Genomic DNA, 20,688 nt, shown 5'->3' on the forward strand with positions numbered 1-20,688 from the left:
GCTACGGGTGAGAAGCGCGTGCAAATGATTTGCCTGCGCGTAACCTCAGGATTTTTTGGAAGTCGTGGCTCCTTAGGTGTACCAGCGTACTTTACGGTACCTACCCCCAAAGGGGATTAAATGGTAAGATGGGGAATACCCTAGATACGAGGTACGTATTGAAGGCATCTGCTCAGCCGGTATTGTCCTAGTCTTGAATACGAGTAACAGAGAAGGGAATGGCAGAGACTACATTCAATATGGGCAACTTCGGCAGTGCATCGCCGGCTGAGAATTATTTAAATGTTACTTAACCCAACCCAAGTAAGGCAACGCATGCGTGTGCGCTCGCTCCCTCCCTCCCCCCCTCTAAGGGAATTGGGCTGGGGAGGGGTGGGGGACTTAACCTCTGTAACAGTTCAGAGTATTTAAAGCAGATGCCTAAAAATAAAATTTCCAGGTGAAAATACAGACTAGAACACCTTCAATCTGATTTGGTCTCAGTCATCCTGCTTGGTAACTGTTTTCAAATGCTGTTTTAGAGCTTTGATTTCAAGTGCTCTGGAATAAATTGGTTCCAGAGGTTTGGATTGAGCTCCTATTTATTTCAAATGTTGTTCTTAAATGCACTGACTAGTACAGGTATTTTAATTCTACCTGTTCCTTACATAATTTTTTTGAGATTGTGCGTGGTGTTTTCTGACTGTTCAGCAATCCAGAAAAGCCTTCGTCTTCACTAGAGAATTTTGTTAAAAATGTGACATTAGCTCCATAAGTGTGTGTAAGTTGAATATAATAAAATCAGCTAAATAATTCTGGAGGTCTTACTGTAATGAAAAACTACCGCTATAGGGAATAGTAAAAGAAAAACCTCCGAAGCAAGAGCGATGTAAGGGTCCGTTGTATGGAATCACAAGCGCTTCTGTGGGCGGCGTGGTTGTTCTGCAGTTGGGTGCAGCGTAGGAAGCAGGGTGGCCGCGCAGAACTGGCAGCTAAAAGCCGGATCGTAAAGGGGTTCGCGATTGCTTTGATGCTTTGATGGATGGAAGAGCCTTGGATTCTGTCGTGCGCTGCCGAGAGCGGCGTGTCGCTCCACAAAGTGCAGGGGCAGGAGGGGCTCCTGAGGATGTCGCTTCTTCCCCCGCAACGTTCCTGTAAAACAGAGACACAACTTCTCAGAAAAAGTTAGCTCCCTTCTCCAGATGGGAGGTTATTAATAGCCAGCTCCTACTCTTAAGACTTAAAAAAAAAAAAAAGGGCTGAATTCTGTGCCTCTCACATTGTCCACCCTCTCGTAGCTCCCTCCCTCTTTTGTCTACGGCTTTTTTTCAGCACTATCTTTCCTTGGGCCCGGCATTTGTGTTCTCCTCCTTTCTTACACTGGTACGTTTTCTTTTTCGTCCTCAACACCAAAGGTTGAGCGAGGCACAGAATTCTTCTTCGAACCGCTCGAAAAGTAGCGATGGCATCGCGGCAAGCTCCGGGTCCTGCCGTCCGAGCTCCCGCGTGACGCTGCGGCCAGCGCCTCGAGTGGCGAGGTTAGCTACGGTCTCTGTTGCTGCCAGCTCCAGATTAGAAGATCATTTATGTCTAATTAAATGGGGTTTATTGGCTTCACTTCTGTTGGAAAAGTTGCTTTGAAACTTCTCCCATGCGTCTGTGTTTAGAAAAAATTTTGTCTATGAATTCTAAAGAAAAGTAGATAAGGGGCTGATGCCATCAATCCTAATCCAAGTTAAGGTTTTTACTGGTCCTTATGCCTGCCATCTCCCTCTGCATCACTCGGGTTTAACTGAGCTCTCTTTGTAGGAGGAATTTCTGTACGTGAAATGCCCTGTTTGAAAACTACGATGTTGACATTTCCTAGATGTTCTTTGCCCTTCAGGATTTCCAGTTCTTTGGAACCTCCTTAATCCCATTACAAAAATGGGGTTAACACAGCAGCGTGTGATCGGGGTATTTTTACTGCTAGACATTTGCATTGATTATATAGCGTGAGGAAACGTTTGTGCTTCCCTCCAGGCCGAGCAGCGCTTGCTCGCTTGGTCCTGCTTCCCTTCCTTAAACCGTTTTGGGCTCCTTCCTCACGCCAGAAGCCTGAAAGTTAAGCTCTTAAAAATGAAAGAAACTTGAGAAGGAGACATAACAGTCTGGAGAGGACTTCAGGGAGCTGTTGACAATATCATATTTTTCAAAAATAAATATCCCAGGGAGCACCGGAATGCCAGGGTGTTAACCCTGCGTGTCTCGGTGGGGCCGCCTCCGGGGCCATCGGCCGCGCTGGCGCGGAGCCCGCGGCGCGCGTATCCAGTGCTGCCTCCGGAAAAAGAAAACGACAGCGCTGGAGGGTACCATCCTGAGCGACGCTGAGCAGCAGCAGTTTGGCAGTTCAGGAGCTGTTAGGTGTTCAGTCCCTCCAGAAAATCTTTCCCAAAACCGGCTGGTGTAACAGTACCAGAGCTGGACGATGGTCCCGGCAGGGAAGAAGCGCAAAGGGAAGGCATGCCGCAGTCCTCCTCTCGGCCAGGGGTACAAAGGTTGTACAGGCATTGGAACAGGGCGCTGAACGCCAGCTCGCCTTGATAAACCTACGAAGGTCCATCGTTTTGCACCACCGTTGCCAGCACACGCCGCTCCCTAGCAGGCAGCGGCGGGGAGCAGGCTCAGCAGCTACTTTTTGTCTCCCGTTGGCGTTGTGGCAGAGGTTGGTCGTGCACAATGTGGGTTTTGTCAAGTTAAATAAGGGTTGCCCTCTCGTTGCTCCTTAGAATAAAATGAGAATAGTGTAAGTGAAGAAGAATCATCTGATTTCTTCTGCTGGGCCTTGCAACTCCAACAGTTCATTTATTGTATAAAGGTAACTTATACATATTACTATTGTAGAAAATAAATAGCTGTTGCTCTGCAGCTCCCACATGATGATTCATGCTACCAGTTTTTCTTCTATTAATAGTCTACAAAGAGTGCTTAAATTTAGATTGAACTCCATCTCCTAGTCTGTCATGCTGAATAGCATTTAGAAAAATGAAGCCACGGTCTGTTTGGGCAGCGCCTTGCACAGAGACCAGTCCAAATCTTGACACGAAATTACCGAAAAACCTTCCGTTCCTGACCTAAGTGCAAGCGGCAGGGTTTACAGCGGGGTGGGGGTGGGTTTGCGCTTCCCGGCGAGCACAAATCTCGCCTCGGCTTCAGCCTGTCCTGCCCCAGCCGAGGGACGAGCTGCCCTCCCGCCGGCGGGGAGCGGGGTGCGAGGAGGCCGCGGTCCTTGCCGCAGGCGCGGCCTTTCCGAAGCTGTTAGCGATGGGCATTTCCAGCAAAAAACGTTGCATGTCTAACTTTGTTAAAAGACTCTCCAGAAAATCGAGCTGCTTTTTTTTTCCGTGTTGATTTTAAAATTGCTAACAAATACTTAATGTTGAACAACGTAGGAGAAATAGTTGTGCATATATATACGCACATGGATTTTTATTTGTATACATCTGTCTTTAATGTTGCAGGATTTGCTGGTGTTTTCAGAGGACCTCAGGTAACCCTGCCTCCCTCCCTCCTGAGTCTGACACCCGTGCCCGTCGCTGCTTTGAGGAGAGTCTCGGTGGGACGGGATTACGTGCGATTCAGAGCACATCGCTTTAAGTGTCCTGTTTAACAGCACTGCGTGCGTGTGCTCATGCGACACTCGGTTTGATGCTCTTTGCAAAATATGCATCCTTTAAATGTAATTTGGCATATATCGGGTGATTCGGTCTGGTTAGAAAGAAAAATTTCGTGATGGAGAAGAGTTCCAAAACTGGTAAAGAGTAATTTCTTTCTTAAAGACCGAAATATTTTTTCTATTTTTAAAAAAATTACTTCTTCCAGATTCTGCTCTGGACAAACTGGTGATCGTTTCCAGTCCTTCAGACGGAGGCCTCAATGCACAGGTAGGATTTTCCAGCTCCCTCGCTACTTGGCAGGGTGCCGGCCGGCTTTGATGACACCGCTAGCGCTGAGCCCCGTTTGTGGTGCCGGGGGCACCGCTGGGGGCCTGGGCAGGCTCGCTCGTGCAGCATCAGGAGCAGGGTGAGTTTCACGATAGGTCTCAAGTGTGAAGTTTTTATTTCCTTTGCTCTCATCTTTTTGAGGGAAGCATTTCAAGGTTTATTCTACGCAGTCTCTCTAGAGTTTACTACTTCAGCTCAGCTGCTAAGCCTGAGAAGTGCCAATAGCCTCCTATCACCGCTTTTCAGCTGCCCAAAATTCAGGGGTTTGGCTCCTTCAGTTAGGAGATAGCGTACAGCGTGTTACCGCAGCTCTGCTGTCCGGGAATGAAAAAGCCCTTCTTGGCTGTGCACAGGGGAATCGGATAATTACTTCATTTCTGTCCTTGCGGTACTGGACTTCTTGCAGCTCACGGCGCGAGGCGGCAGCAGGCTGGAGGCCCGCGGCAGTGCCTCCGCCGCGGCTGCCGGGCTGCTGGAGGCTGGGCTCCCTCCCGCTCGGCTCAGCCGGCTGCTCCGGGCTCCCTTCTCCAGCTGCGCCTGCCCGCAGCAGCCCTCGTAGGGCAGGCTTTCCTTCTGAGTGATAAGAAGGGAAAGGAAGTTAGCACTCGCTTCCACTGCCCCCCATATAGCGTAAAAACAAAGGAAAAATATAAAAGGCGATTGTATTCCTTAGTGTCAGTTTGCCGCCGTTGTCGGCCGCTGGTAAGGGAGGGGGCATAAGCAGAATTATCTGCAGGTAAGGACAACGCACACTGAATATGCACAAGAGGAAATATGATCTGAAAAACGGTGCCGTTCTGACACTTGACAGGGACGATAGCATAAAAATAATAGAAAACCAATTGATTTCTTAATTAAAAAGACAACAGATCTATTCAGATCTTACTGTAGTAATGAAAGGTATCCTACCCAACTGCTAAACAGGACAGAAACCAGCAGCTGCTCATTAGAAACACATTTCCTTGTGCTGAAGTGAGAAACGAGCGTGCAAAAATAATAGGCGCACCGGCTCAGGTGCTCTGGGAGGTGTTAATGCTGGTTTTTAACATCTTGAAACACCGCAGAATCCCCAGCTGCACAGAGAAAACCAGTAGGTGACAATGGGGAACCGGTACGCCGCCCGAACTGGGACGGCGGTGAGGGCAGGAACCAGTGGTTGGGTGGGTTTGGTAGTGGTATCAGGATGTTTTTATGGGAAAAAAAGTAATTTCTAAGAAACATTAGAAGCTTGTCAGGGTGCCACTACCAGCCAGCCCTGTGAAAGCACTTGGACATTTGCTTTGGATCCTCTGCGACTTGCTGATTTAAAAGAAAATCAATAGTCTACATCAAATAATCTTAAAACTGGTTGGCTGCAAAAATCAAAGAAGAGTTATAACCGGGCAAAGAAACACCCAATGAAGCGTTTCTGGGGTCCTTCAAAGATCTGTTGATCAACAGCTGTGACTCAGGAGACTCCTGAGATGACGTGTTGAGGATGGGACTGTTGGGAGAAGGCAGCCTGACAGCTTAGCAAAGGCAGCTGACCGCAACGCTTTGTCTTTAATGTAGTCAGGAACGAAACCATATTTAGAAACTGCATCCCTGCTCCGTGCAAGCATTTTGATTCCCAGCTTTCCCTGGTTTCAGTGGGAGAGAGTCATTTGGATGTCTTTGAGGATCTGGGCCAAAGAGGAGAGGCAACCTCTGCGATGTGGGAGAGGAGCAACGCTGAACGGGCGCAGCAGATGCTGGCAGAGCGCTAATGGCTACGGCACGAGACTCGCCCCTCTGGTTCAAATACAATTGCACAGCGTAAAACTTTGCAGAGTATCAACTAGGAGTGGGAAAACTCCACCTCTTGTCCGGGGCAAAAGTGAGACCATTGCACAAACAGTGCCCAATTCTAGCGCCAGCATTTTTCAGAAAGCTCTGGCGAGCGTCGTGTAGGCAGGCGGCGTTTCTAAATTTATCAATATTGCAGCATGTTTTGATGAGGCTTCTAAGTTTCTCATAGTCTCCCATTTGTGCTTTCTCTCTTGACTTGGCTAGTCAATATACGTGGGCCTTAAAATCATTAGGTGCTACTGTGTGGCAGGTTACTCGGCCTTTTCTGTAACTTCCTGGGAAAAATGACTTTTTTCTTTTCCCCTCCCCGCAGGGCTCCAGCCGGGTTTGGAGCAGCGCTGGTCCCCGCTCCGCTGCGCGCCCGCGGCGGCGAGGCCGAGGCCGCCCGTGCACCTTCCCAGCGCCTTCCCGCTGCGGTAAGAGGGAGGGCACGGGCGCCAGAGGCTGCTGCCAGCGCCACGTTCGTAATGCTCAGGCGCGCGTGGGGTTTGAGGCTGGTGCTGAAGTGGCTGGTGCCAGTTCTGGTGCTTTTTTCCTGCTGTCTTGACCCACCAGAAGAACTTAAAGCACCATTCCAGGTCTGGCTGCCAGGGGAGGCTGGGTAAGCCCGTTGCCTGTCGCTCAAAGCACCGTGCCTACGCCTCTGGCGGGTGTGGTGTGAGCAGAGCACCTCTGGGGCTGGGAATCCCGACACAAAAGCTGTTGTTGCACGGCCCAGGCATCCAAGCTGGGGCAGCCCTCTGCACAGGGGGCCCGGGCGGGCTGGCGTTGAGATGAGTCGGTTTTTCGTCGGCTGGGGTCTGCCGTGGGGTCGGTGGGAAGTGGGGAGTCACGCTGATGGTTTTTCCTGTTTGCAATGTCCAGCTAATAGGAACATGTGGATAAATGACTTGCTGAGATGTGAAGTTGAAAAATAGAAATAGAAAAACTTAGAAGATATCCGCAAAGAGCAGCGGGTTCAAATTCTTGAGCGGTTCCCTCCCCGCTTCAGAATTGCTGCGGGATGAGTCACGGCTGCGCCCCAAGTCGGTTCCTGCGGAGGAAGGGGAGCCGCTGGGGACACGCGCGGCCGCGGGGGCTCGCCGCCGCGGGCCTGGCCCCGCGCAGGACACGCGTGTGTGCGCTGGGGGTCCGCGTGGGCCTGCACCGTGGGAAACGCGAAGCTTCGCAAGTATTTCATATCTTTACTGAGAACCCTCCAACGCTTCCAGAGTGGTAACGCGCAGGGTTTCCTCTCTGGGGGTAGTAACGACAGCTAAGCAGAGAAGAAGCTGCAAGTTTCTCTCTGCTTTGCAGCCTTTCGGGGCATCTCCGCGCAGCACGGCGCTGCGCCGCTTGGTCCAGCTGGAGGCTCGAACCCGCTGGGGGGTTTTGCAGCCTGGAAAGGAGTAGATGCCGCAAACAATGCGTGGAGAAAGCCCTCCTTCCCTTTCCTACTTTCATTGTATGCAGATCAAGCCCGGTAAGAGCCCGTTTCTGTCACTTGCAGGTCCCGCAAGACAAGAGCACGACTCCGTGAAGCAAGCCGCCGTCTGCCCTCCCGCCGCGGGGCGAGACGCTGCGGCCCCTGCGGGCGCGGAGCCCCCCCAGCCCGGCCGCCGGCAGGTGAAGCCGCGGGGCCGCGGGCGCCCGGCTCCGCTGGCCGCTGGGGAGCCGCGGGCGCGGGGGGTCGCCGCCCGCCTCCCTCCCGGCGGGGCCGGGGCCGGGGCCGGGGCCGGGGCCGGGGCCGGGGCCGGGCGGCAGCGGGGGCTCCCCTGGCTCCGCGCCGCCCCCGCCGCCGCCCCCGCCCCGCGCCGCCCTCCAGGGGGAGCCGCTGCCGCCGGCTCCGCGTCCTGCGGCGGGGGCGGGCGCGGGGAGCGCCCGGGCGGCGGCACCGCCACACGCCGGAGGGCGCGGCCGGAGCGGCGCGGAGCGGAGCCCCGGGGCAGGTGGGTGATGCCGGCGCGGCGGCGGCCGGGCTCCGCGGTGAGGGGCGGCGGGTGCCCGGGGCGGAGCGGAGCGGGACCTCCCGGCCGGGGCGGGCTGCGGGTCTCGCCCTGCCGCCTCCCGCCGCCGCCCGGGCGGTGCGGGCGGCCCCGGCGCCCCGCGGCTGCATCCCGCGCCCGGCGGCCGCCACGCCGGGAGCCGCCGCGGGCAGCTCCGCTTCCCCCCGTCCTCGGCCGAGTTCGCGGCGCCCCGGTCCCGCTCCGGCCCCTCCCGCCGGTTGCGAAGCTGGGCGCCCGCTGCGCTCCCGGTGCTGCCTGACCCCCTGCCCCAAGACGGGGGCGGTTCGGCTTTGCCGCCGCCCGCCCCTGCCCCGGCTGCGACGGCCTCGCCGCCGTGGAGCCGGTGCTCTTCGCGCCGCTCCGAGTCCCGACCGCCGGCGCCCTGACACACCCCCGCCCCGAGGTGCTGGCCCCACGGATCTTCCTTCAAACATCAGGTGCTGGACTTCGCCCCCCTGCGCCCAGCCCGCCTTCCAGCCCTTCAGCCGGTATTGGTGCTTGTGCTTAATCAGAAAGTAGTGATTCCACAGGAGCAGCCTGCATCCTGTCAGCTTCTCCGTAGTGCTTAACGAAGGAGGTTTCCGTGCGCTTTGCAGTCATGCGAAGGGAAAAAGGGCAGGGACCGAATAGATGGCATTAAACCTGTGCGTAGTCTCATCCCGTTCCTTGCCCCCGGAGCCCCCGACCCTGCCCCGTCTGCATCGAGTGGCTGGAACGGTTTTTCGGCAGCGTCCCTTCTGCTGGCCCGGGAGCCCTCTGAGCCCTGGTACCCGGCGAGCGTGTCCCTGCGGCTGCCGGCCGCGGAGGGGACTGGTGTCTCTGCTGCGGGAGAGGGCAGGTGGAGGGCAGGGGCAGAGGCCGCAGGCGCGGGTGTCTCCGGCGCTGTTGGGAAGGCGCGGGAAGGCTTTCTGCCCCGGCGGACGGGGCTCCGGGCGCTGCTGGGGCGCGCTCCCTCACGGAGGCGCGGGCGGCCCGTCCGGAGGAGCGCCCCGATGTGCCCCTGCGGCCTGCGTGCTGCTGCGCGGTGCCCTCGAAGGGGATGCTCGCGGGAGGAGATTCTTCTGCGTGGCCGTTGGCGTGGTCTAAGAGTCGCCCAGAAGCACCGCAGCTGCTTTAATGCTCTTTTATGTCCTGCCGCAGCGTGAGCTCGGGTAAGTCTCGAGTACAGAGGTATTGCAGACTTTGCTAAAGCTGGAAAGTAGTAAAGGTGGTCCAGCACCCTCTTCAAACCCGCCTTGGGCAGAGGGCCCGAGAGGAGGCAGGAAGGGTTAACTTCAGGAGAACAACATGACTCACATAGTAAACAGCAGCAATAGAATTGCCATAACTACTTAAAATTATTTTCCTCAGCAGATGGTCAACTATGAGATAACTCGATCTTTGGATGTATTTGTTTTCAGGTTTCTTATCAGGCTCGTAAGTCTCAGACCCGTGTCGCTCAAGATCTGTAGCCATTGAGGAGTTCAGTCTTCTGCAGGAGGGAGCTGACGGGGGAGGGCATGGCCGCTCCTGCCCTTAGAGACGCCCCAGAGCTGATTGCCCAAGTGGAGTACAAAAAGATTAGATAAAGTGACCAACGGGGATGTGAGAAATATTTCAGTCGACTTAGAGCTCCGGAAGAAATACCTTATTTTGAATCTCAATAAAAAAGTCAGTATAAATGTAATCGCATATCAAAAAATACTATGAAAATGAAATCCCGTCTAATTGGCAAGTGGATTAAATTCTGAATTAACCAGGAAATCTATGAGCCTCTGAATTTGTAGAGAAAACACGTGGGTACAAACTGCAAACACGTATGTGTGTATATAAAATAAAAAGTGACCTATTCCAGGGTGCGGGGGAAAAAAAAAAGGCAATCGGGTCTCCTTTTTAATGCTGTTCGGGTGATAAGTTTGTAGTTTACACGTGTAGATAATCTGGCTCTCTTTCCATATGGATTTTTGTACGTAAAAAATAGAATCAGCATCGTCCTGTGCCTGGCCAGGGGATGTCAGCCCAGCAACGGTGTTTTTAGCCTCTGTCCTGCTGTCAGCGGGTGCAGAAGGCACCAAAGCTCTGAGCGGAAAAGCCTCCTGCCAGGTTGCCCGTGTTTGCATTTCTCTTTTTGCTGGTATTTTAATAGGATGTTTCCATAAGGGCTGCTGGCGCTGTTGCGTGTGGATGTAATCAACTTTTGAAAGCTATTCATCTTTTTTGTTTAATCTTCAATAATGGATTTCATGTAGAGCCACGTGGTTAAGCCCTCTTAAGAACTCCTGGGAAAAGCTCGGTCCGGCGGGAGGCTTGGGGGCCTGTTTTGAATCGTCACTCTTCCCTTCGGTTGCCGTCTCTGCAGGGCCTGGGCCGGCTGGCCGGCCGGCTGGCTGGCCAGCTGGCCGCGTACCTCCCCTTCGGTCTCGAGCCCGCCGGCTTTTCCACCTGGCGCGGAGGGAAAACCTCCCCCTTCGCCACTTCCTTTCTGCCGGCGCGCCTGTAGGGTTTCCCGTCTATGCAGGACCGCTACGGCTTCGCAGATCTTCCACCAAAACGCTTATTTTCACTATGCTTCAGCTCCCCGCTTCCGTTTGACGTTTCCACCCACGTTTTCACGTGTGAGGTGGGACAAGGCGCCCTCCCCGAGGTCTGCGCGGCTGTCAGCGAGGTGCTTTCCACCCGAAGGCCGTATTCAGCACCTCTCTTGGTGTCCTGCAAGGTTTGTCCTTGTCTTCAGCTTGAACAGATTTCAGCTGCTCTTGTTCATTCTCTCCATCTGATCTGGATGGTGAAAAACTCTCTAGGTCCTTCTTTCTTGTGTGCTTTCCATCTGAAAATGGAGATGGGCTGTTAAGGCTCTCTTTTTTGTTGGACTCTAAACTCAAAACCAAGACATCTTGAGCTGCGTGTTCTCAGGGGTCAATGGAGAGTTACTCCCTTTCCTCGGGGCCTGGTATCAGGACCAGAAGGCTTGGTTGCCTCTTGGATCACCTTCAGGTTTTGCACCAGTGCACCTGAACAGCCTTGGCGAAGCTACTTGAACACAGCGGCACCAGCTCCTTGCCTCTCTGCTCATTTGAAAAAGGCAGAGAAAGTTGCCTGTGTACCGAGATGCTCGCGTAGCCGAATACGGAGGGCTGGTCTGTTCGGGGTAAAGAACCAGCAGCGTTCTGCCTCCGGAGGACCTGAGCAGACACGCAGAAGGTGGCTTCACCTCTGAAGGCTTCAGTTTCCCCTACAGAATCGGAAGATGCCTCTCCCCTCGCAAAGGCTGCGTCTGTGTCAGGAATAACTGTTGGTTGTCTTGCACTTTTTTTTTTTTTCCCTGAAGTAAATCTCCGTAGATCAGAACGGACAGATGGCACATACAACTCTCAATTATGGAAAATATCCTCAGGAGGTAACTTCGTGGTCATCTAATCCATGCCTCTGCCCACAGGCAGGATCAGCTATGCCTTTGCCATTCCTGACAGCTGTTTCTCCATCCTGCTCCTCAAGACCTGCCGTGGAGACTCCTTCCTTCCCTGGCGTGCGGGAAACACCCTGGTGTCCCGCTTGCACCTCCTTTGCTGTACTCGTGCCTCATCCTGGCCACGGCGGGCAACGCACAGGGGATCAGCGAGGAGTAGCCAGAAGTGCTTCAGCAAATGCAGGCGTTGTTCGGTAAATGCGAGTGAATAAAGGGGCGGTCTCTGTCACGCCTGAGCCTCGGTGCCGTAAGGAGCAAATCCTGCGAAACCTGGCTGCCCTGTGCTCGGAATGGCGGGAGATCCGCAGCGGCCCGGGAGGGACGGGGCAGGGGGCTGCGATACCGCTCTGTGCTGATGCAGTTGCAAAGTGAGGATCGAGTTGTTTGGATAAACACACAGCGATGAGGTTATGAAAAGAGCTGATGAGCCGCTAAGTGCTCAGGAGAGTTCCGAGAAAAGCCAAACGCAACAGATGGCTTCTGTAAAAATGAAGTGTTCGGGGTGATCGCTGCTGTTTGTTAGGCAAAAGCGTTACCAGTGCTGCGGCACGCGTTTGAGCGCCGGCTTCGCCCCTTCCCGTCCAGGATGCCTGGGCCTGATACGGGTGCTGTAAACAGCCGTAGGCGCTATGTGAGACGTGCCGGTGGGGCCGGCAGAGGACAGGACAGGACCTGAGCGAGGCGCGTGCCTCTCTCAAGCGACAGCGGAGGCGCAGGTGATTGCTCAGAGCACTTTAGACCTCACTGCTCACTTCTATTTAAGCAGCTAACTCAAACCTTATCAGCGTAGTTTAGGGCTTGTTCTGGAGAAAGGATGCTTTTCATCGCTGGGCCTGTTGGTTGATTATTAAAACCAAAAATCACCAGGTAGCATAAAATACAACGTATCTTATGTAAAGTATATGCAAATGCCATTGTAGAAGATACGCAAGAGCAGGAGTGCTGGAGCCTCCTTGCCCACAAAGCAGCAGTAAATCTAGTGTCAGGAAGGCCGCACTTGAAATTTTGGGTGTGTTTTGGGGCTCTTGCTGATGTGTTTTTCATTTTTATTTTTTTTGAAAAGTTACACATTTCAAGCCCAAATAAAATAAGTAATTTGTTACAGCTACAAATGCAGCAGTGGAAGGCAGGGTTTGAAAAGAAACGACAGCTACAAGGCAGATTGTACTTATCTTGGATGATAAGTCAGGGGTTGCATGCAGTAGGTTTATCACTCTCTGACAGGTAACAAGATAAAGCCCAGGTGTTCCTTGGGGATGTGGAATAAAGAATACTTTACATGGCATGTGGGGAACGTTTGCAAACAATGCGTCTGAGACAATGGAGGAGTCAGCGGGGAGCGAGGCTTGGGGCAGGGATGCTTTGAGCCAGGGATGCGGGAGGGAAAGGCGTCCAGAGGATGAGGGACCTTCCTGTCCCTCTCTGCTAGCAGGGGAGGAAAGGGGGGTTTTCCTGAAGCTTTGGAGACGTGACAAATGGCATGCTGGGCTCCCGTCTCTGTGATGATTAGCACTGGTGATTGCACTCCAGTCCAGGGTGGAAGGCACTCAGGCATTCTCCGGAGGCCCCTCGTTGCTTGCAGACTGGGGCTGTGTTATCTGCCGGCCAGCTGAGATACAGCGTTCTCCGTGTTGATCCCAGGCGACGCTGACGGGGACAGTGGTGGCTCCTGGTTCAGCAGCTCTTCAAGGCGGGCAGGAGCGGGACTGCTCGCTGGTGGGGCCGTTCGAAGCTGAGCTGAACCCGAGCCAGCGTCAGCTGGGGGTCACGGCTGCGCACCTCCCTGGGCAGAGTCCCTCCTGCGTTTGAGTGAGTAATGCTGCTCCACAGAGGGAAGTGTAATTTGGTCTCATTCTGCTCTTTTAATGCGTCCCTTTGGGAGTGGTGATGTTTGCACTGTTTTCCCTGGTAGAAGTTTCTTTCCTCAATTAGTATTCAGACCTCAATTAGCATTCAGACCTCAGAGTCTCTCCCATTTTTCTCCTGGTTTTGCTTCTTTGGAGCTATTTTGGTTTGGTTTCAGACTCTTGTGTTCTCCTGCTTCTTGTCTTCCCTTCCCCCCTCCTTTTTTTTCTTTTTCTTAGGAGGGGAGCAGAAGCGTTTCTGCTCTCTCTGCCTGTTCTGTCATGTTGGCCGGTTACCCACATCCCCCTTCTTTTACTGGGAAAGTCCTCTACAAACTGGCCTGTCATTTTGGTTATTGAGGTTTCCCCAGAATAGGATTGTCGGATCTCAGTATGAATCAGTCGTTGAGTCTAAGGATTAAGGGAAGCAGGCTGTTAAATATCATATTCTGTGGTGATAACAACTTTGGTGTCAGTATGAGAGCCATACACTTGGGCACAGGCTGGGATTTTCCATAGGAAACATTTCCCAGGATAAAAGACAGCTAAGAGGTATGTGGCTCTTTAATATAATCTTCAGAAGAGAGGCACGTGATTGGAATTGATTTGAATAATTACAGTTTCCACATACGTCCGATCCACAGATCAGTGCCCAGGTTCAATGGCATGATGGAAAATAACATCAGAGAGCCTTGGGCTGGCACCAGCACCGTTACAGTTCCTGGAGCACGCGTGGGGAAGCACACCGACTTCTAAAAAGTTTCTTAAGTGTTCTGCAGCCTGGATTTTTGGCAAAAAACGAGCTGTGCTAATGGCTACCTAGTCAGGGATTCCTTAAAATACCCTGCTTCCCAAAAGTGCTTCCCCCCCAGAAACCAGGCCTCTTTAGCTGGACCTGTTAAAACTGAGGCACCTAACTTTGTCAAACACCTAAAACACGTTAATCTTTTGGTTTATGTCACGCTGTGTCTTGCTAAATGCTGAGCCAAATTCTGCTTGACCGTTATGATTCATTTAGGGCCATAACATGGGTAGACATAGAGGATTCTGGCAGATTCAATGTAGTTACGTGATTCTTTTCCTCCGGTACAGCTGTATGGTGTCAGCTCTTGCAGCGTATGGAGAGGTAAGAAGCTGTATTTCTGGGCTGAAGGCTGGGGAGATGATTCACTGACAGGTTTTGTTATCTTTCCTACCCCATTCCTAAAGGGAAATCTTCCTTTTCCTCCATGGAGCCGCACTACAGCGTAGCTGTGTGATTACAGCAGGCAAGAGACGGACACAGTCCGCTTGGGAGAAAGCATCCTCGGGTCTCGGGGATGTCTGTTCTGGGCCTCCCTGCGATCCGTCGCTGCCTGCCTGACACCTTTTGTATTTGGAGTCAAATGCCACAGTCCCCAAGGAACTCGCCCTGGGAGCCTTTTTTGGTTTATTCGTGTTCAGCAAGGTGTGAGGATCATGGCTGTCATGCATTTGAGAAATGATTGTGGGTTTCTTTACAGCTGGAGCTTTTTATGATCTCTTATTGTGCAGAAACTGTAAAATACCTTCAGTTTTCACAGGAGAAAAGGGCCGCTTCCCAAGCATGGTAGAGGTGTGTCTGTTGTAGCGGGGCGCTTGCTGCTGCTCCCCTTGCTTTTCTGCTTCCCCTAGACAAGCGCACTAACTCGTAACAGCGAGCAAGTCCAGTAAAATGTTTGCTAGGGTGACTTACGAATGGCCACTGGTTCTCCAGTGCAATGGCTGGATGTAGGAGAGAAACCGATGACCAGAAACGTCATTTTCGCCAGCAGCTGCATGCTCTCTCCGCCCCAGACATCAGCATCTCTGGCCTGGGTCGGAGGAGGAGGAAGCGGGCAGAGGGAGCAGCAGGCTGTTGCTCGTAAGCGGATGTGCTTTTACCGCAGCAAAGAACTTAGGAAATGAAGGAATGACTTTGTTAGAGTCCTCAGAGCACCAGCTAAACACTGAGACTTTGGGATCAGTAAGCAGTGACACTGGAGAGTTCTTAATGAATCGGATTATAATCAAGGACTTGGAAAAAAAAAGTCGCTTTGAGTACCTCTAGAAAGGCTTGTGTTGGCATGGCTGACTGTGATAGCAAAAGCGCGAGTCGCTTTGCGAGAGCGACAGAAGTATGGTGCAAGCCATAGCAAAGAGAAGAGGGAGGGACAAAGCGAGGGCGCGTGGCCTTGAGACATCATCAGAGCATCAGCTCCTCCTTATCCACAGAGGGTGGCAGAGTCCTAAAAATCTCTTAAATAGCTTTGAGACTGAGACAGAAACACTAATGGGAGGGTGAGGCCTGACAGAGCAAATAGGCATTAGCGAGTCAGGGTAAGCACCTTAAAAAATGGAAGAGGGAAGGTTGCTGGAAACACAGCAAGGAGGCAGAAAATTTGTTATTGTGGCTTTTGCCTGCTTTTGGGATGAGCACGCACCACCAGCATCGTCACTCTGTCTAAATGCTTTTCCACTGGCAGCTGACTGACAGCCCGAGGTGCGATGGGTTGGGTAAAACAGCGGTGCACAGCCCGGGGGTGCGAGGGGCCGGGACGCACCCTGGGTGTCCCACACACGGGTGGAAGCAGGGTTTCCTGCGCTGGCCGAAGGTCAGCCAGTATTGCAAGGCACGGGCAGCAGGCGCCCGGTCCCCGAGGTCGCCCACGTAGAGCAGGCGGCAGTCGGTGAGGTGGGCCGTGCCGCGGCAGGGCCCGGGGGAGCTCTGGGGGCGTTCGGCGGGCTCTGCTGCCGCGTCGGCCGGGCAGGCTCTGCGGAGCTGGAGCTGAGCGCTGCCGCTGGGTCACTGCTCAAATTGATAAGAGAAGGGAGCAAGTTGGGGAGGAAGGATGTGATGAGCTGTGTTAGCAACCCAGGAGAGGCTTGCCTGCTTTTCCTGCTGTGGGTGGCTATGAGTCAAACCACTTGGGTGGTAACGGGAGCTTCACGGTGAGTCCTCGGGAATAACCCTTGCTCGGAGGGGTCAGCGTATGAGCTGCAGATGAGCTAATGCAGTGAGACAGCTTTGCTTTGGCTCAGAGGCAGGTAGAATTTGCTCATCTCTCTCCAAATTATGCAGCGCCTTCATCAGGGCAGGGAAGGAGAGCTGGGGAATCGTGTGAAGTTACATGGAGAGAGATGGGAAGAGCTCTGCTCCTTCTGCTGTAGAAGGTCAGATGCTGGCTGGCCTGGTAGCACAGCACTCGCCGCGCCGGAGCTGAGTGAGTTCTGGTTTCACCGGCAGAGCTTAGGCAAACACCGCTCGCGACCTGCAGGCCAGCGCCCGGGGGAGAGGCAGCAGGGCTCGCCAGGCCTGGGGGAGAGCAAACCTGGAGCTGGGGAAGGCAAACAGGGTTTGGGAACAACCGGATAAACACGCGGGAAAACAAACAGATGTACCCAGTTCTCAACTGCCTGCCTGGAAACTTCCTGTAGACATGAGAGGTGAAGTCACATCTGGAGAGAAGTCTACTCCATTATTTTAAAATATACCAGAATGGATGCATTCGCAATATGATAAATATTTTCAGAGCAAATTCCTCCCTTGCCTGTATTCCTCAGTGGGTCACCTCTCCTTGATATCCTGTTTCCTCATTTCTCTTATTGTGTTCTTGAAGGAAAAGCTCCTTACGTATGAACGCAGCTGGCTTTACTGGGGCTGTGGGGAGGCAAAGTTTGCTTTTGAGTTCTTCCCTCACACAGGAAAGGAAAACTGCATCCTCAGAGACATTGTGGATGATATTGGCAGCCATAACTTGTTTCTGGCCAGGGTACATGGCTTTAATTACGCTTTTTTACATGTCTGTCTGATGAAAGTTTATCCAAACGCTCTCTTTTTTATTTTTGGAAATGCCACTGGAGGTAAATCAACATCATCAATCCCGGATACAAATGGTTTGCTCAAAAATCCAGCATGTTTCTGTGCCTTTTGGCAATATATCATGATGCCTGCTGCCCAGTGAGACTTCACTCTAGTGAGCACAGGGGAACATTTTCCCTTTTGTTTGTTTGTTTGATCTGGCTTATTTAACTGCTGGTCATTCAGCCTTACTTAGTTTTGCCCTCCCTGGCTTTTTGTGACCATTAGAATGGGAATAATTACTGTGAGGGTTTTTTTTCTTGCTTTTAAACATTTATAATATCCACTTAGGAAAAAAAAAAAAACAACAGTCAAATGTCTTCTGTTCTAGTCTTCTCTTCCGCTACTGCAATAAAAATTAATCCACTTCTAGCCCTTGGAGGGCAGGAGGCAAAGCTGAAATCCTGGCTCCACGTCAGCTGTTCCCATTAGCCAGCCCATCTGCGTTAGGACCTTTGCTTGTTGTCCAGGGGGTTTCACTTTGGGGGCGTTTTTGTCATTTTTAAATGGGGTATAAACAGGAGGAGGAGAGAGACACGGGACAGGCTTGAAGGGTACAAGTTTATTATGCTTTTTGTTGCTGTCACTGCTGCGGGGGTATGGGTGTCTCCAGTAGTCCCCTAGTCATGAAGACTTCACACCCGGATTCACCGTGCTTGCTCTCGCTGTGAGTATAGCCGCCTTTTTGGCCTGGACTGCAGCAGAGATGGAAACGTAAAGTAGAAACGTTGTCCCTGTTGCTCATTTCTGACCTGACAAAGATCAGGGGCAGGACAGATCTCTGAAGAGCCGTTTCTTTTGCCTTTCACAAGTGCATGGAGTGAAGGTTTTAAGTCTTGGAGGGCTACTGCTTTCCTGTAAGAGGGGATTAGACCACGTTTAGCAAAGCTGAAGCCCTCATTTTGCTCAGTATTTCTGGAGAATTTGCAAAGTCAGTCCAGACCCTTGTTACCCCACTGCAGGGTTTGCACTGGAGGAAGACTTCGCTCCCCAAATAGAGACAAGCTCTGTGCTTCAAAAGATCCTTGGCCCCGTGTTTTTTGCAGTCAGCGCCTCAGCGGCTCAGATGATGTTTTGGATAAGGTCTGAAATGATCCTCTGGAAGGGCCAAAGTGCCGTGTGGAGCCCCTCGGTAGAACAAGGATTTCCAGACATCCCCGCGTTCTGGGCTCGCGTGGGTGTGCGTGCAGGCAGGCCTGCAGGACGCCGGGCGTCGGTAACGCCAGGGAGGGTTGAGGGAAACTGCAAGTCCTCCAGGTACCTGAAAACCAAGAGCATGGTGTGCTGGTAATTTTGCCTGCTTTGTTTCACTTGTATCCTTTGTTAACAAAGAGCAGTCTAGAGGGAAATAGTCTATTATTAATATTTAATTTCCTCCTATTACAGTAAGCAGATGACCTAAAAGATCGTTTAGCTAGCAGCCAATAATAAAGCAAATAGGGGAGGCAGAAAAAGTCGGGCTTAGGTGGGTGATGCCTCCTTCCTCCTCTCTTTCCTGCCCCACGCAGCCACATCTCTCCGTCCTCAGGCAGGAGGCAGGAGCGAGGCTGCTCGCCGACAGCTCCGGGCACGCGTGTCAGCGGTCAGGGGCACGCGACGTGAGCTGTTCGTAAAATACCCAACTTCAGAAAGGAAACATTGAGCAACACAGCCAAGTGCCGCTGCTGCCTTCCCTACTGTTCTCCCCGAAAGGACAGCTGTTTTCATTACGTTTTACAGCCTGAGTTGCTTTGCGAATTTGTGTGCTGCCTGTGAGCACACTGGCTCGTTTGTTGTGCCTTGATACTCTAAAGAAATGGGGAGAGGCAAGATTTCTGAGACCTTGATTTAACAGATAGGGAGATTCTCTTTGAGCCGAAGGGATTTCAAAGAGGATAAAAACTGACAAGCATCTCCCCCTCCAGGCTCTGGAAAGTAGGAAGCAAATGATTTAGGAGCACCAGTTTTCTGCTTACAGCCATGTGCGGGTTCAAGGGTTTTCCCTCAGGGCGTTCGGTAATCCGCACGTGGCTGGTACCTGGGAAGGGGCGGGTTGTCAAAAGGAGATGCTAGATTGTGATCTGCGGAGGCTCGCCGTGGCCTCCTGAGCTGCCTGCTGCCTTGCTCGCCCGTCCTGAAGCAGAGGAGGAGAAACCACCCCTCTCTGGAGGCCGGGGAAGCTGCAGCCTGCCGGTAGGTGCCCACAGACCGGCTTGGGTGCCCTGAGGGCTGCTGATCCCCTGGAGATTCTGCTAATGTCTGAGAGCAGCTGTCAAACTGAAGCGTGGCAGACATTGTCCCATACGTCAGCCTGGCACCTGGAGCAGAGAGCGCGTCTTCTCTCGGCCAGCGCGCCAGAGCACGGGCATCCGAAACCGGGAGGCCTGAACTCATCTGAAGGGGCCGAGAGCAAGCAATGAGCTTGTCTGAGGTGGGTGATGCGAACCGAACCGTGGCCACGGGCTCACCTCGATGCTTTCGGCAGTCGGGAGAGAGAAGGGGCAACACCTTAGCCCAAAGCCAACTGGAGATGCCAAACAAAAGCTTGCTTAGGCTCCAGTGGTGAATTGCTTCATGGGAACGTGCTGTTCAGATGCTTTATTGAATTTTCAAGGAGCAGTTTTTCATTGGGGCTGAAATATGAGAGAGAACAGAGTGTTCCAAGTCACTAAAACGAACAGAGCAGCAGCTTTACAGGTTTGTGAGTGGCAAGAAAGGTTTATTTAATAATGGGAAAAGGCCGGAACATAGCCCAGGGTATCAAGAAAGAATTAATCCAATTAACAAAATAAAACGCAGGCTTAAGAAGAAATACTAATTGTAGCTGTCCAGCAGGTTGTGTGATACAGGTTATTTTTCTTAAGCTTCAAGAAGCTTGCAATATTAATCCCTCAAGGGCCTGAGATGTTAAATATACACTTCCCCAGTGAGTAAAGCAGGTTGTTAATTAATTTTGTCTTGTCAGACCTGGGTGCTGAAGTAAATGATTCTATAATAAATTTTGCATGGCCTCTGGGTATCTGTCTTCTTCTCTAGGTGGTCTGTGTTTCATTTTGTCCCCGTGCAGTAAATTTCTAGCCTTACGAGCAGAAAGACTGGCCTGTCCCTGTTCCAAAGCAAGTTGCAAACAGTGCTACGATTAAAGTCTCGTCCTCGTGCTGGGCGAAGGCTGCGGCGGGCTGACGCTGCGAGGGGTGGGTGAGGTGAGGTGGGCGAGTTCGGGGCCAACGGGGGAACCCCCCAGGCTCCGGCACCTGCTGTAAAGAGCAGGTGAGGCCTCTGACGCGCTGGGGTCGTGTGGCTAATAACTGCTTTTTCTAATGTCTGTGGCTACCGCAGAAGCACCAGCGCTGAAGCGGACACAAAATGCTGTTTTGTCGTGGCTGGGACACCTGCTCAGCTCCAGTCGTTTCTCTTGGGAGATGTGCTGGCTTTGCAGAACTCCCGAAGTGTTTTCCAGCCCATCTGGGAGCAGAGAGGGGTGGAAGGACATGTTGTCCTCTTCTGGACATAACAGCTCACAAATTGCTTCCGAATAAATGGCCGGTGCTTGGGTTGATGATTCAGGCCACTGTTTGTGAAGGGGGATGGGAAACAAGGGACCAAACAAATTCAAAGATAAAAAATTCAAAGTTAACATCAGACCCTGAAGCAAACAGTTGAAGAAGAAGGTTAAAACCTCTGTTCTGTCAGAAAAGAGTATGTGACGTGGTCCTGAAACTTCAGATTCCAGCATTGTGCCTTTTCAGGATATGTGCAGAGCTGTAGGTAACTCCAGCTTTGTCTT

General features: G+C 52.5%; 1 protein-coding gene across 2 annotated transcripts in view; it reads left to right on the top strand.

The window, feature by feature from the left end:
* The first annotated feature begins 7,649 nt into the window (after nucleotides 1-7,649).
* Nucleotides 7,650-20,688, top strand: part of ADORA2A (adenosine A2a receptor) — a 30,233-nt gene continuing 17,194 nt past the window's right edge. Inside the window, exon 1 of one of the 2 annotated variants that reach the window (XM_082324668.1) lies at nucleotides 7,650-7,717. The gene's annotated coding sequence lies outside the window, so the exon portion shown is untranslated. Of the gene's footprint in view, nucleotides 7,718-15,340; nucleotides 16,013-20,688 lie in introns of those variants that run through there. The other variant, XM_082324669.1, reaches the window with a different exon arrangement.

The sequence above is a fragment of the Platalea leucorodia genome (genome assembly GCF_965183815.1).
Source record: "Platalea leucorodia genome assembly, chromosome: 12".
Taxonomy (NCBI): domain Eukaryota; kingdom Metazoa; phylum Chordata; class Aves; order Pelecaniformes; family Threskiornithidae; genus Platalea; species Platalea leucorodia.